This window comes from Corvus brachyrhynchos, unplaced genomic scaffold (genome assembly GCF_000691975.1).
Source record: "Corvus brachyrhynchos isolate BGI_N302 unplaced genomic scaffold, ASM69197v1 scaffold150, whole genome shotgun sequence".
NCBI classification, from domain to species: Eukaryota; Metazoa; Chordata; class Aves; order Passeriformes; family Corvidae; genus Corvus; species Corvus brachyrhynchos.
The window spans coordinates 1,670,129-1,681,277 of NW_008236162.1; the positions used below are offsets into that span (position 1 = coordinate 1,670,129).

Below are 11,149 nucleotides of genomic sequence, written 5' to 3' on the forward strand. Positions count from 1 at the left end.
TTTTCACGGCCGTATCCTCGCCCGACCCGCGCTGGGCCGGGCTGGCAGCACCGACACATCCCTGCCTCCGGCCCCATTCCCGCCTGGAATTGTTCCCTGGAGCTCCTCCTGGGACACCTCTTCCCCCTGATGGCCCCGAGCCACGGGGAGGTGGCTCTGCTGATCCAATTCCCAGCGTTTGTCCTGTTCCCTGAGAATTCCTGGTGCAGGGAAAGGGGCTCAGAGCTCATCCCATCCCAATCCCTGACTGCTCCAACCTTGGGCACTTCCAGGGATCCAGGGGCAGCCACAGCTCCTCTGGGAATTCCATCCCAGCCCCTCCCCACCTTCACAGGGAGAAATTCCTTCCCAAAATCCCATTTATTCCCTTTAATGCTGGTGCCCAATCCAGCACAACTTCCCTTCCCAATGAAAGGTGCCCCCAGAACGTCAGGAATTGCTCCCAGAGCAGCTGGAATTGGAACAAACTCAGCTTTTCCAGTGCTTGGGGTTGAGAAGATGGAGCTGGGCCCTGAAGCAGGAATTCCCTGGTGTGGATAAATTGTTTGGGAAGCGATGAAAAAGCTGGGAAAAGGGAGAAGTCCCCAACAGGAATGTTCTCGTGGGGGGGGCACTGGTGGAATTGTGTCCCGAGCTGGGCATTAAGGCCTGGAATTTTTAATCCTCATTAATGGGGTGAAGTTGGAATTACTGTGGAGGAGGATCCTGGGGGGAATCCATGGACAGCAGCCCTGGGCCAGGGAAGGGCTTGCTGGAAAATCCTCTAAAATAGGAATACACCGGATAAACGGGAATATTCCTTCCCGAGTTACCTTTTTTGGGAATGCTTTTCTTCCCGTGCCCATGGGCTTCTTGCTGATTTATTTGAAAACCCCTCTGAGCAGGGATTTAAACACCCAGGGCCAAAGCTGGGGAGAAAATGCCAGGGAATGTTTTGGAATTTGGGAAATGCTGACGCTTCAGAAAGTGCTGCTGCCTGAAACTGGGTCAGGAGACCGAATTCCGGGTTCTTGTCAGAGATTTCAGAGATTCTGGGTTGATTTCAGAGATTTCAGAGATTCAGCTTCATGGCCAAGCTGAAATCTTGGTTTCCTGTTATTTTCCGACTTTAAGCAAACGGGAATAAAGAGGATTTTTGGGATAAATCAAAATCCTGGATGAACGGGGTGACTCTAAACCCACAGCCCCTCTGGCTGAGGGGGTGACCGAGGTTCAGTGGCCTCAGGAGGATGCGGGATTGATCCAGCCCTGGTTTTTTGGGAGAAGAGCTCCCAGGTTTTTTGGGAGAAGAGCTGGGAATTCTCCAACCCAGGATTTGTTATTTTTCCACGAGGAATTGCTCTTAGCCCTTGGGACACTGAGGATTGTGGGGTGACTGCAGGGCGAGCTGGGTTTAATCCCCTGCCTTGCTGTAGGAGCGAGTTTAAGGAATTTCCAGCAGCTGGAAAAGCTGGAAAAGCTGCAGGGTTAAAGGCGGGGGAGCCCCGGGAGGTGACAGCGGTGGGAATTCCAGGATGCTGCTCCAGAACCCCCTGGAATTGTAGGGATTGGATCACCACGGAGCCCTTCCTTACACAACGCTGCGACCCCGGGGGCCGGGATAACTCCCACCTTCCTTCCCTGGGGAGCACCCCCAGAAAAAAAAAATCTCTGCTCCCAATCCCTTTTTTTTTCCCCATTTTTTGGGAAGCGCGGCCGCTTCGCCCCGTTCTGCCTCCGCTCGGCTTTCGGGAGGAGCGGCGGAGCTGCGGAGGGGCGGCTCCTGGGAGGGGTTTGCGGAGTAAATGCAGTGAAATTTGGCAGGAAGCAGCAGCTCCTCGCTGCTCCCTTCCCCGCCTGCGGGAGGATTTTTCCAGCGCCGAGGGGACCGCGGAGCCCGGGAGGAAGAACTGGATGCAGCGGGACGGGGCTGAGCTTCCCCCCCAGCACTGATCGAGGTAAATTCGGTGCTGCGAGCCGCATTTGGGGTTTTATTGCCCCAAAACGAGCGGCTGATTTATTAATTTCAGCATTTCCAAGCCTTTCTTTCTTCGGGGCTGGAAGTTTCATTTCCCTCCTCCTCCTCGAACGGGTTTTTCTCCCTCTGCCCCCGTGATGTTGAGCCGTAAAAAACTGCGGAGGGGTTGATAAAAATGGATCTTCCCCCTAATTCCTGTCCCCCCGAGGGGATTTGGCAGCCGAGGATTTTCAGTGTCACTTTTTAAAGCTGTGGTGGCCGAGCTGGAGCTTTTCTCCCTTCTTTGCTCCCAGCCATTCCCGGCTGGAATTGGAGACGTGCTGCAAACTGCCCGCGAGCTCAGGCAATGCCTGAGCTGGGATATTGTTAAAATATTCCTTTTTCCCCCCCGAATTTCGAGCAGAAAACCCCGGCTCGCGCCACCAGCCCCGGGGAAATGTTACCCGGCTAAATCCGGAAGGATGTCGGAGTTCTCCTCGCTGGATAATTCCCGGCTTTTTTTTCAGAGGAAAAACTCCAGGGCAGATGTTTGGCAGAAGGTGCAAAACATGAATTTAATTAAGGATTTTTTTCTGCTGTCAGCGCTGGGGACTCGCAGCCCCTCCGAGGCTTCCAGCAACTCCTTAAAAGCTGCTTTATCCTGGTAATTTTGGGGATAACTCCGGGATATCCACCTGGAAAGGTGCCCCGGGGGAACGTGGGATGTTCAACCCCGAGCCGGGCTGAGCTCACAAGTAATTCCTTGTGATCGATATTTCCTCCCCAATGGATTTTTGTTGTTAATTAAATTAATCGCGGGTAGATGAAAGATCCAAGCCCAAGATAGTTTGGGATATTGGAGAGGAAGATCCAAGTTTAGAAATCCGGGAGAGCAGCAGGAAAATAATTCCTCATCTCCACAGTCAGCTCGTGAAGGTGACAGCGCGGTGCCTCCAATTTTTCCTGGATACAGGATGGAAATCCTGGATTTAGGGCTCCTCCTTCCCAGTTTTCCTTCACGTTGAGCCACCCACGGTGGAGGAATTTCCTCGGCTGGGGGGTAGGGAGCAGCTAAAAAACACTGAATGGAACAAAAGTGGGAATTGCTGGAATATCCGAGCGCTCAGGGAGAAACCACACCTTGGAGCGAGCGCCGGCTGCTCCAGGAGGGAATTCCGCTCATCCTGGTCCCAAGGGCAGCAGGATGTTGGGAAGCATCCCCGAAAATGGGCTGTTAAAGGGGAATTTCATCCCTAAATCAGGCGGTGCTGAGGCTCCCTGTTCCTCTCCAGTCCAAGCCAGCGGGAGCTTTTGGGTGCAGAGAGGAGAATTTTAGGGAGAAACTTCAGGGAATTTTCAGCAGCTCGGAAAAGCCGCCGGGATTGCAGAGTTTGGGGGATGTAGCCCAGGGTGATGTTTCTGCCTGCAGCGGGGTGATTTAATGGAAAATCCATGGGGTTTGCTGGAATTGTCTCCTTTTACAGGCTCAGACCCCAAAATGCTTTCCCAGTAACGAGCTCTGGAATTTTTATCCCTAACTGGACTCCCGAATTCCTTGGTTTCACGGTACCTGTGCTCCCTTCCGCTTTCCTCGCTGTTCCTCCATTTCCATGTCTTTCCCCCTTTCATTCCCTCTCCTCCCGAACCCTTCCAGAGCATTCCTGGGGCGGTTTCAAACCAGAGCTCCCAGCTCCGGGCACTGGGATCATTCCCAGCTCACCCAGGTGCTCTCCAGAGCCCTTTTTTTGGCACTTTCCGTCCCACATTTCCCGTGCAAAAACCCCGCGGGAGGAGGAAAAGTACCGCTCCCGACCCGCAGCGATGCCGGCACAAGTTTGTTATTCCAAGGGATTTTCCCCAGGAATAACAGCAGCCCGGTTTGGAGCCCCTCTGTCCCGCTGGTGGATTAGGGAGCGTTAATTAAGACAGCATCACGCAGAGGGTGAGGAACGATCCCCTCCGCTCGTATCCGCCTGGAAAGCGGCACCACGGGAATCCGGGATGCTGAACCCCCGACCCAGAATCCCTCTCTGGGATTTGTTTTCCCCTTCAGATGAATTTTTGGGGTTTCATTTAAGCTGATGTTGCCGTGTGGAGATAAAAAAGAAAAAGATTTAAAGGTCAGGAGAGTTTAGAACGTTGCAGAGATCCTGGTTCAGAAATCTGGGAATGCAGCAGGAAAACTGTTCCCAATCTCCACAGGGAGGGATTTGTCTCTCTAAGGAGAAATTTTTCTCCCTATGGACATATTTATAAGGAATATTGATGGTTTTAAGGATAAACGCCCTAAAATTTCCAAGGACACAGCAATTTTTCCGGGAATAACACCCGGATCCACGGCCAGCACCTTTCCCAAAGGGGCTCCGCTGAGCAGCTCCCAAATCCGGGCCGTGCCTCTTCCCAGATCTCCTTCAGTTCCCATTTGCTCCCAGCTGGAGCCCCTTGGGGCATCCCAGGAGGCACAAAAAGCTCTCCTGGGATGAGCGGGACGCGCGGAGCAGCTTCTCGCCAGGGCACTGCCGGAATCCAGCTCTGCTGCTCCTGGAAGCTCCTGATTTCCCAGCTCTCTTCCCTTTGCCTGGAGCGGGAGCAGGAGGAGGAATCGAGATGTGGATTCTGACTCTGCCGGGCTCCAGGCTCCCGGCTGCTCCAAGGACCTGGGAATGGGAACCAGGAATTCCCAACTCACCACGAACTGCAGTGGTGGGACAAGGGGGGTGGGCTCGAGCTGAAAGGGGGGAAATTTGGGAAGGAATTCCTCCCTGGGAGGGTGGGGACCCCTGGATCCCTGGAAGTGCCCAAGGCCGGGTTGGAGCAGCCTGGGACAGTGGGAGGTGTCCCTGGCCATGGCAGGGCTGGAATGGGATGGATTTAAGGTCCCGAAGCATTCCGGGATTCTCAGCTCTAATCAAGCACTGATGAAAAGGGCCTCGATCATGGAATTTTCACACGGATTTCCCCAGGGCTGTAAATCCCTCTCTTTGCTCCCTGCCCGCCGCAGTTCCCCCTCCCCAGCCGGGCAAACATTCCCGAACACCCTGGAACGGGCTGCCGAGGGCAGTGGTGGAGCCACCATCCCCCGAAGCATTCCGGGATTCTCAGCTCTAATCAAGCACTGATGAAAAGGGCCTCGATCATGGAATTTTCACACGGATTTCCCCAGGGCTGTAAATCCCTCTCTTTGCTCCCTGCCCGCCGCAGTTCCCCCTCCCCAGCCGGGCAAACATTCCCGAACACCCTGGAACGGGCTGCCGAGGGCAGTGGTGGAGCCACCATCCCTGGAAATTCCAAGAACCCCTGGATGTGGCCCTGGGGACGTGGTTTGGTGATGCTCTGAAAGGTCTTTTCCAAACTCCACCATTCCAAGGCTCTCCAGGCTTTTCCAGAGCTTTTATCCACCCGGGAAATCTCCGCTCGGATGCCATTCCCTTGGCTCTGGATCTCTGCTGGACTTTGGGATTTGCTGCCAGGGTCGGTGCCTCTGCTCCTGCCAGGCTCAGGTTTTTAGGAGTGGGAACGAGGAGGGATTTAATCCATGGGAATTTAACCCTTGGAAAGCCTGGCCATGGCAGCGCAGAGACTCTCAGAGCGAAGGGATAAATAATCCAAAATCTTATCCCAGGGAATGGCGGGGCTTTATTCCCTGTAATCTCTGGGCTGGGGAATAATATCAATTATTCTCTTTAATAATGCTGGAATCATTCTCCCAGTGGAGATCAGGCCTGGAGAATTCCTCCCATGGCACCGAGGAATCCTGTTCCCATCCCCAGGACTGCCCCTGGGGCGAGGGGGCGCCGGGAACGCAGGATTCCCGGGATTCCCGTTCCACACCAACGGTTCGGAGCTCCCGGCCCCGAGCCAGGGACAATCGGGATCATTGTCCTGCTCCCGAGGGATGTGGAGCATCGCTGGATCCTCAGGCACAGAGGGCTCCCATCCGGCATTCCAGACTTTCCTTTGTGCTCCGGATGAGGATGGGACAGGGAAGCTCCTGGTCCCGGGGTCTGCCCGAGCTCAGCCATGGTTTGGGTGCTCGGATGGGATTAAAAAGGGGAATTTCGGCTGGGATTGGGCTCGGGAGAGGAGTGGGGTCTGTTACACCTGGGGAAGGAAAAGCTCAGGACTGGGAGCCTTGGGAGGTCCATGGAAAGGAAGAAGAGGGATTTTTATATGGGCAGAGGGAATGGTTTGGGTGGGAATTGTTTTGGATACCTTCTCCCATCGCTCTGAGAGTCTCCATGCTGCCATGGCCGGGCTTTCCAAGGGTTAAATCCCCATGGATTAAATCCCTTCTCGTTCCCACTCCTGAAAAACTGAGCCACAAAGGACACACGGAATGGTTTTAAACTGCCACAGGGCAGGGTTAGGTGGGATATGGGGAAGGAATTCCTCCCTGTGAGGGTGGCGAGGGGCTGGGATGGAATTCCCAGAGGAGCTGAGGCTGCCCCTGGATCCCTGGCAGTGCCCAAGGCTGGCTTGGAGCAGCCTGGGACAGTGGGAGGTGTCCCTGGGCATGGCAGGGGTGGCACTGGATGGGATTTAAAGTCCCTTCCAACCCAAACCATTCCAGGATTCTCTGATTTGATTTTCCCTTCCCTCTGTGGGTGCTGCAGGAACAGCCCTGGGCACTGGGAGCTGGCTGGGCAGGAGGGCCTGGAGGGACAGGACACCGGGAATGGCTTCCCACTGCCAGAGGGCAGGGATGGATGTGATATTGGGAAGGAATTGCTGGCCGGGAGGGTGGGGAGGGGCTGGGATGGAATTCCCAGAGGAGCTGTGGCTGCCCTTGGATCCCTGGAAGTGCCCAAGGCCAGGTTGGAGCTCCCGGGGACAGTGGGAGGTGTCAGGGTTGGAACTGGATGAGCTTTAAATCCCTTCCAACCCAAACCATCCCATGATCCCAGAACGATTCCATGTTTTTTCCTTGCCGTCCCGCGCCTCTGTTCCCTTCAAAACCCGGGATTGGAGACCTGGAGAGGGCTGAGTCAGCAGCCACCAGGATCACTCCTGAAAGCCTTAAATTACACATTCCTGCGGGGCTGGATCTCAGCTTCCAGCCTGGAATACGGCACGGGGAGCCAGACCTGGAGAATTTCCTGCCTTCCAGCCTGGCTCTGCTCCAGGGCTTTTCAATGCTCTGCCTTGGATTCCTCTGAATGGAGAGACCAAAATATTGTCCTGACGTCAGGAATAAATCCAGAGCTTCTTAGAGGCTGTGAGGGGAGCAACGAGCCCAAAAGAACGGGAAAATCCAGCCCAAACCAAACCTCCCGCAGATTTAAGCCTGGCTTTACTCTCAGGGAGCTCAGCACGTGCAGCTCCCTCGGAGATTTGGAGGGAAAAACGTGTCCAGATGTTGCTCCCGGCAGCAGAGCCGTGGTTTTTGCTGGAATATTTTCCATGTTAAGTTGTGTTATTGGGGTTTTCCCGGTGGCCCCATAAACGTGGGAGTGCAGTTGGCTCTGCCCGGTGCCGCCCGTGCCCTTCAAATCCTTTAAAGTGCTCTGAGTGAGGCTGGGGCTGGAGCAGCCCTGCGGGAATTGAAGGGAAGGGAAGGTTTTCCTTGGATATCGGTGCCCTAAAATGTGTTGGAGCTGAGGAGGGAGAGTTTTCCTGGATATGGGTGCCCTAAAATGTCTTGGAGTTGTGGAAGGAGGTTTCAGGAGGAGGCAGGAAGGAATCAATCCAGGATTTCTGTGGCTGTGGAGAGTTTTCCTTGGATATCAGTGCCCTAAAATATCTTGGAGCCGAGGAAGGAGCATTTCCTTGGATATCAGTGCCCTAAAATGTCCTGGAGTTGTGGAGGGAGGTTTCAGGAGGAGGCAGGAAGGAATAAATCCGGGGTTTCTGTGGCTGTCGTGCCATGGAGGGAAGGAACTGCCGGGCAACTTTCTCTGTTACCAATCCTCTAAACTAGTCCTGGTCTCGAATCCCAGGGAAAAGGGGCCTGGATGCTGTGGATCAGAGCCACGGAACGGTTTGGGTGGGAAGGGACCTTAAATCCCACCTCATTCCACCCCTTCCACCATCCCAGGCTGCTCCAACCTGGCCTTGGCCACTTCCAGGGATGGGGCAGCCACAACCTGAGCTGTGCCAGGAGCTGCCCAGACCTCTCCCGTGCCAGAATTCCCTGTTTTCCCTCCTGTCCACTCGGGGTAGACAGAAAGCCGGGACCCCATTCCAGTGCTGAAACCTTGGGAGCTTTCCCTGGATGCTGCTGAGCTCCCAAAGTTTCCCCGTTGTACCTGCAAATCCCGAATCACGGCTGCGGACAAATCCCTTCGGATTCCGCTCCTCCCGACTTCACCTGAGGAGTTTCTCCGGAGCCCCTCAGAGAGCAGGGGCTGTGGGAGCAGGAGGGCTCATCTGGGGCGATGCAGAGCCTGGGGAAGCTCCGTCTGCGGGGTTTGGGATCGGAGGGAACGCAGGGCGCGGCTGCTGTCCCTGCTCTGGTGCGGAATTCCCCCAGAGTTTTTGCAGGAATGGGATTTCTGGGGGGGTTTCCAGTGCCTTCCTCGATCCCACACAGAGTTGGGACACGCTGCTGCTCGACCCGAGTGGTTTTCCTTAAGGAAAGGTTGGGAATGTGTTCCTACAATCTCGTTAGAACTCCCTTTTCCCAGCCGGAATTCCTTCTGTGGAGCTGGGAGCTTTGTCCTCCCTCCCCAGGATTTCTCCAGCCCTGGGAGTTTTCTCCTCTCCCTGCGCAGGGCCAGGGGTTGGACTCAGATGATCCCTGTGGGTCCCTTCAAGTCGGGATACTCGATGATCCCAAAATCCCTCCATTTCGGGGGAACAAAATCCAGCCCTTTCCGGACTCAGAGCAGCCGGGCTCAGCAAGGCTTTGCCAGGAGCCCAAATTCCACCTCCCGGATGCGCTCTAATCCCAATTAGCGTCTCCCGGGCTAATCTCGGTCCCAATTAAAGCAACCTGGAGCTGTGCCGTGACCTTCCCCTCCCTTCCAGCTGCTCCCGAGGTCTCCCAGCGCCGGGATTCTTGGAAAGGCTCTGGCATCTGGCAGCGCTCGGCTCATTGACGCCTCCGGGAGCCCCGCGCCCGGCTGGGAGCCGCTCGCAGCCCTCCCGCGGGTGGTTTCCCCACATCCTTGTGTCCTTTGGCTCGAGTCCTTCGGGGAAACAACCGGAGAGGTTGGATCTGCGCAGGGAAAGGGCTGGCAAGTGGAATTTGCAGCTTGGAGTCGCTCCTTGATCCCGAGGGAGCCCCTAAAGCAGCGCTGACACGGGGTTGTCCTGGCACGGGGCGGGTTCTGGGCTCTTTGTGGAGGCTTTTCCCCTCTCAGATGTTCGGGTTCAGTGGGCGCTGAGCTTCCTGGGGGCTCCGAAATAAAACAAAACCATGACCCAGAGGGGAGTTTGTTCACTTTCTGTTGGAGATGCTGAAGCGCTGCCTTGCCCCGGGAGGGTTTCACTGGGAGGCTGCTGCACTCTTTATCTGCATTTCCCTTCCCAAACATCCCTCGTGTGGCTGCAGGACCATCCAGAGGCTCCAGAAGGTCCCAGAAATAGAAATACAAATATTTACAAACAGAGCTCTGCGTTCTCGGAGTGTGGGACAGCGCTGGGAAAGCTTTATGACCTTTAATAGTCATTTTTAAAGGGAGTTTCGGGGCCTCCTCAGCGGAATTTTTAGGGAGAGGTTCCTGCAGCCCAGCTTGGTTTGGGATCGGGATTTGCTGAGGCTTTAAAAATGCTGCTCCTGCAGTAGCAAGGAGCAGCCACTGAGGATGGAGCTGATTGAAGCAGGTGTTGGGGATGGAGCAGATCAAATCAGGTGTTTGGGATGGAGCAGATCAAATCAGGTGTTTGGGGATGGAGCAGATCAAATCAGGTGTTTGGGATGGAGCAGATCAAATCAGGTGTTTGGGGATGGAGCAGATCAAATCAGGTGTTTGTTTAGGGATGGAGATGATCAAATTGGATGTCACGGGATAGAGAAGATCCAACCAGATTTTGGGGATGGAGAAGATCAAAACCTGTTTGGGATGGAGCAGATTGGACCAGATTTTGGGGACGGAGCAGATCGAACCAGGTTTGGGGATGGAAGAGATGAAAACGGTTAAAATCAAAACCCAACCCCCCGATTTTTTGCAGAGCACGAGGCCGTGGCCCTGCTGAGGCCAACCCCTCCCCTGGGGGGTTTTCGCTCCTGACTCCCACCTGTCCTTCCCTATGATCCAAGGGGATTCCTGGAATTCTTTGTGCATCCATGAGCATCTCTGTGCCCCCGTTTGTGCCCTGGGCTAAACCCATCCCGTATCCATGACAACCATCCTGCGAGGTTTCTTCGGAGCCTGGTGCTGCTGGGCTCGGAGTCAGGAGGGTCTGACTGGTTCCAGTCCCGGTACTGGAGTGCCTGGATCCAGGAGCACTCTGATCCTGCCCTGCCAGCTGCATTCCCTCTGGGAAATCCCCTCTCCGTCTGCATTTCCTTCCTCTCATCCCTTCCAGGACCTGATTTTATCCCTCTCTCTCAGCCTCACCTCCTGACCCACAAAAAAATTGGCTCCTCGAGATCCAATGTTTATTTTCCAAGGTTTTTTCTCCCCCCCTCCCCATCCTGATTTATGAGATCTGTTGGAAAACCTCCTCCTGCTTTTCCTGCTTCTCCTCCAGCGCTGGGATTTTAATCCCCGTGCTTCGTTTTATTCCTCTCTTCCTTAGGCAAACGCCTTTCGTTCCCAGCTCTCGGAGCATTCCAGCAGGGAATCTCCTGAGCACCATCCCTCTTTATCCACAGGGAAACTGAGGCACGGCCCTGGAAGTGTCCTGGCTGGGGTCACCCAGCAGGTCAGTGCTGGAGCTGAGGTTTGGATTGATGCCTCTGGAATTTTGAGTAACTTCCCTGGAATTCTGATCCATCCCCTCCTCAAGCAGCTTTTGAGGCTGTTCATGGATTTTGTGTCTCTGTGTGAGGATGTGAATTTTCCCGCTCATTTTTTTTTTTTTTAGGGATAGACCAGCTTTAGCTAAAATTCCGGAGAGTTTTAGTTTCTGGCCCCCTGGCTTTGGAGCCAAGCCTTCCCCCTTCTCCCTCCCCTCCGGTGGCTGCCAGGAAATATCGGAGCTCCAGAGCTCTGGGGAGGTTTGTCCCACTGAGTTCTGGCATTGCTTCACTCGGAAACTATGGGATCCTCACCCCCCACACGTCCTGCTTGACCACTCCATGTGCTGGGATGCGAGCGGGAAGCAGGG

The 11,149-nt window shown here is 54.9% G+C and overlaps 1 protein-coding gene across 1 annotated transcript in view; it reads left to right on the plus strand.

The window, feature by feature from the left end:
• Positions 1–1,786: 1,786 nt before the first annotated feature.
• Positions 1,787–11,149, plus strand: part of LOXL2 (lysyl oxidase like 2) — a 59,051-nt gene continuing 49,688 nt past the window's right edge. The window contains exon 1 of the mRNA XM_017732346.1: positions 1,787–1,937. The gene's annotated coding sequence lies outside the window, so the exon portion shown is untranslated. The remainder of the gene's footprint in view (positions 1,938–11,149) is intronic.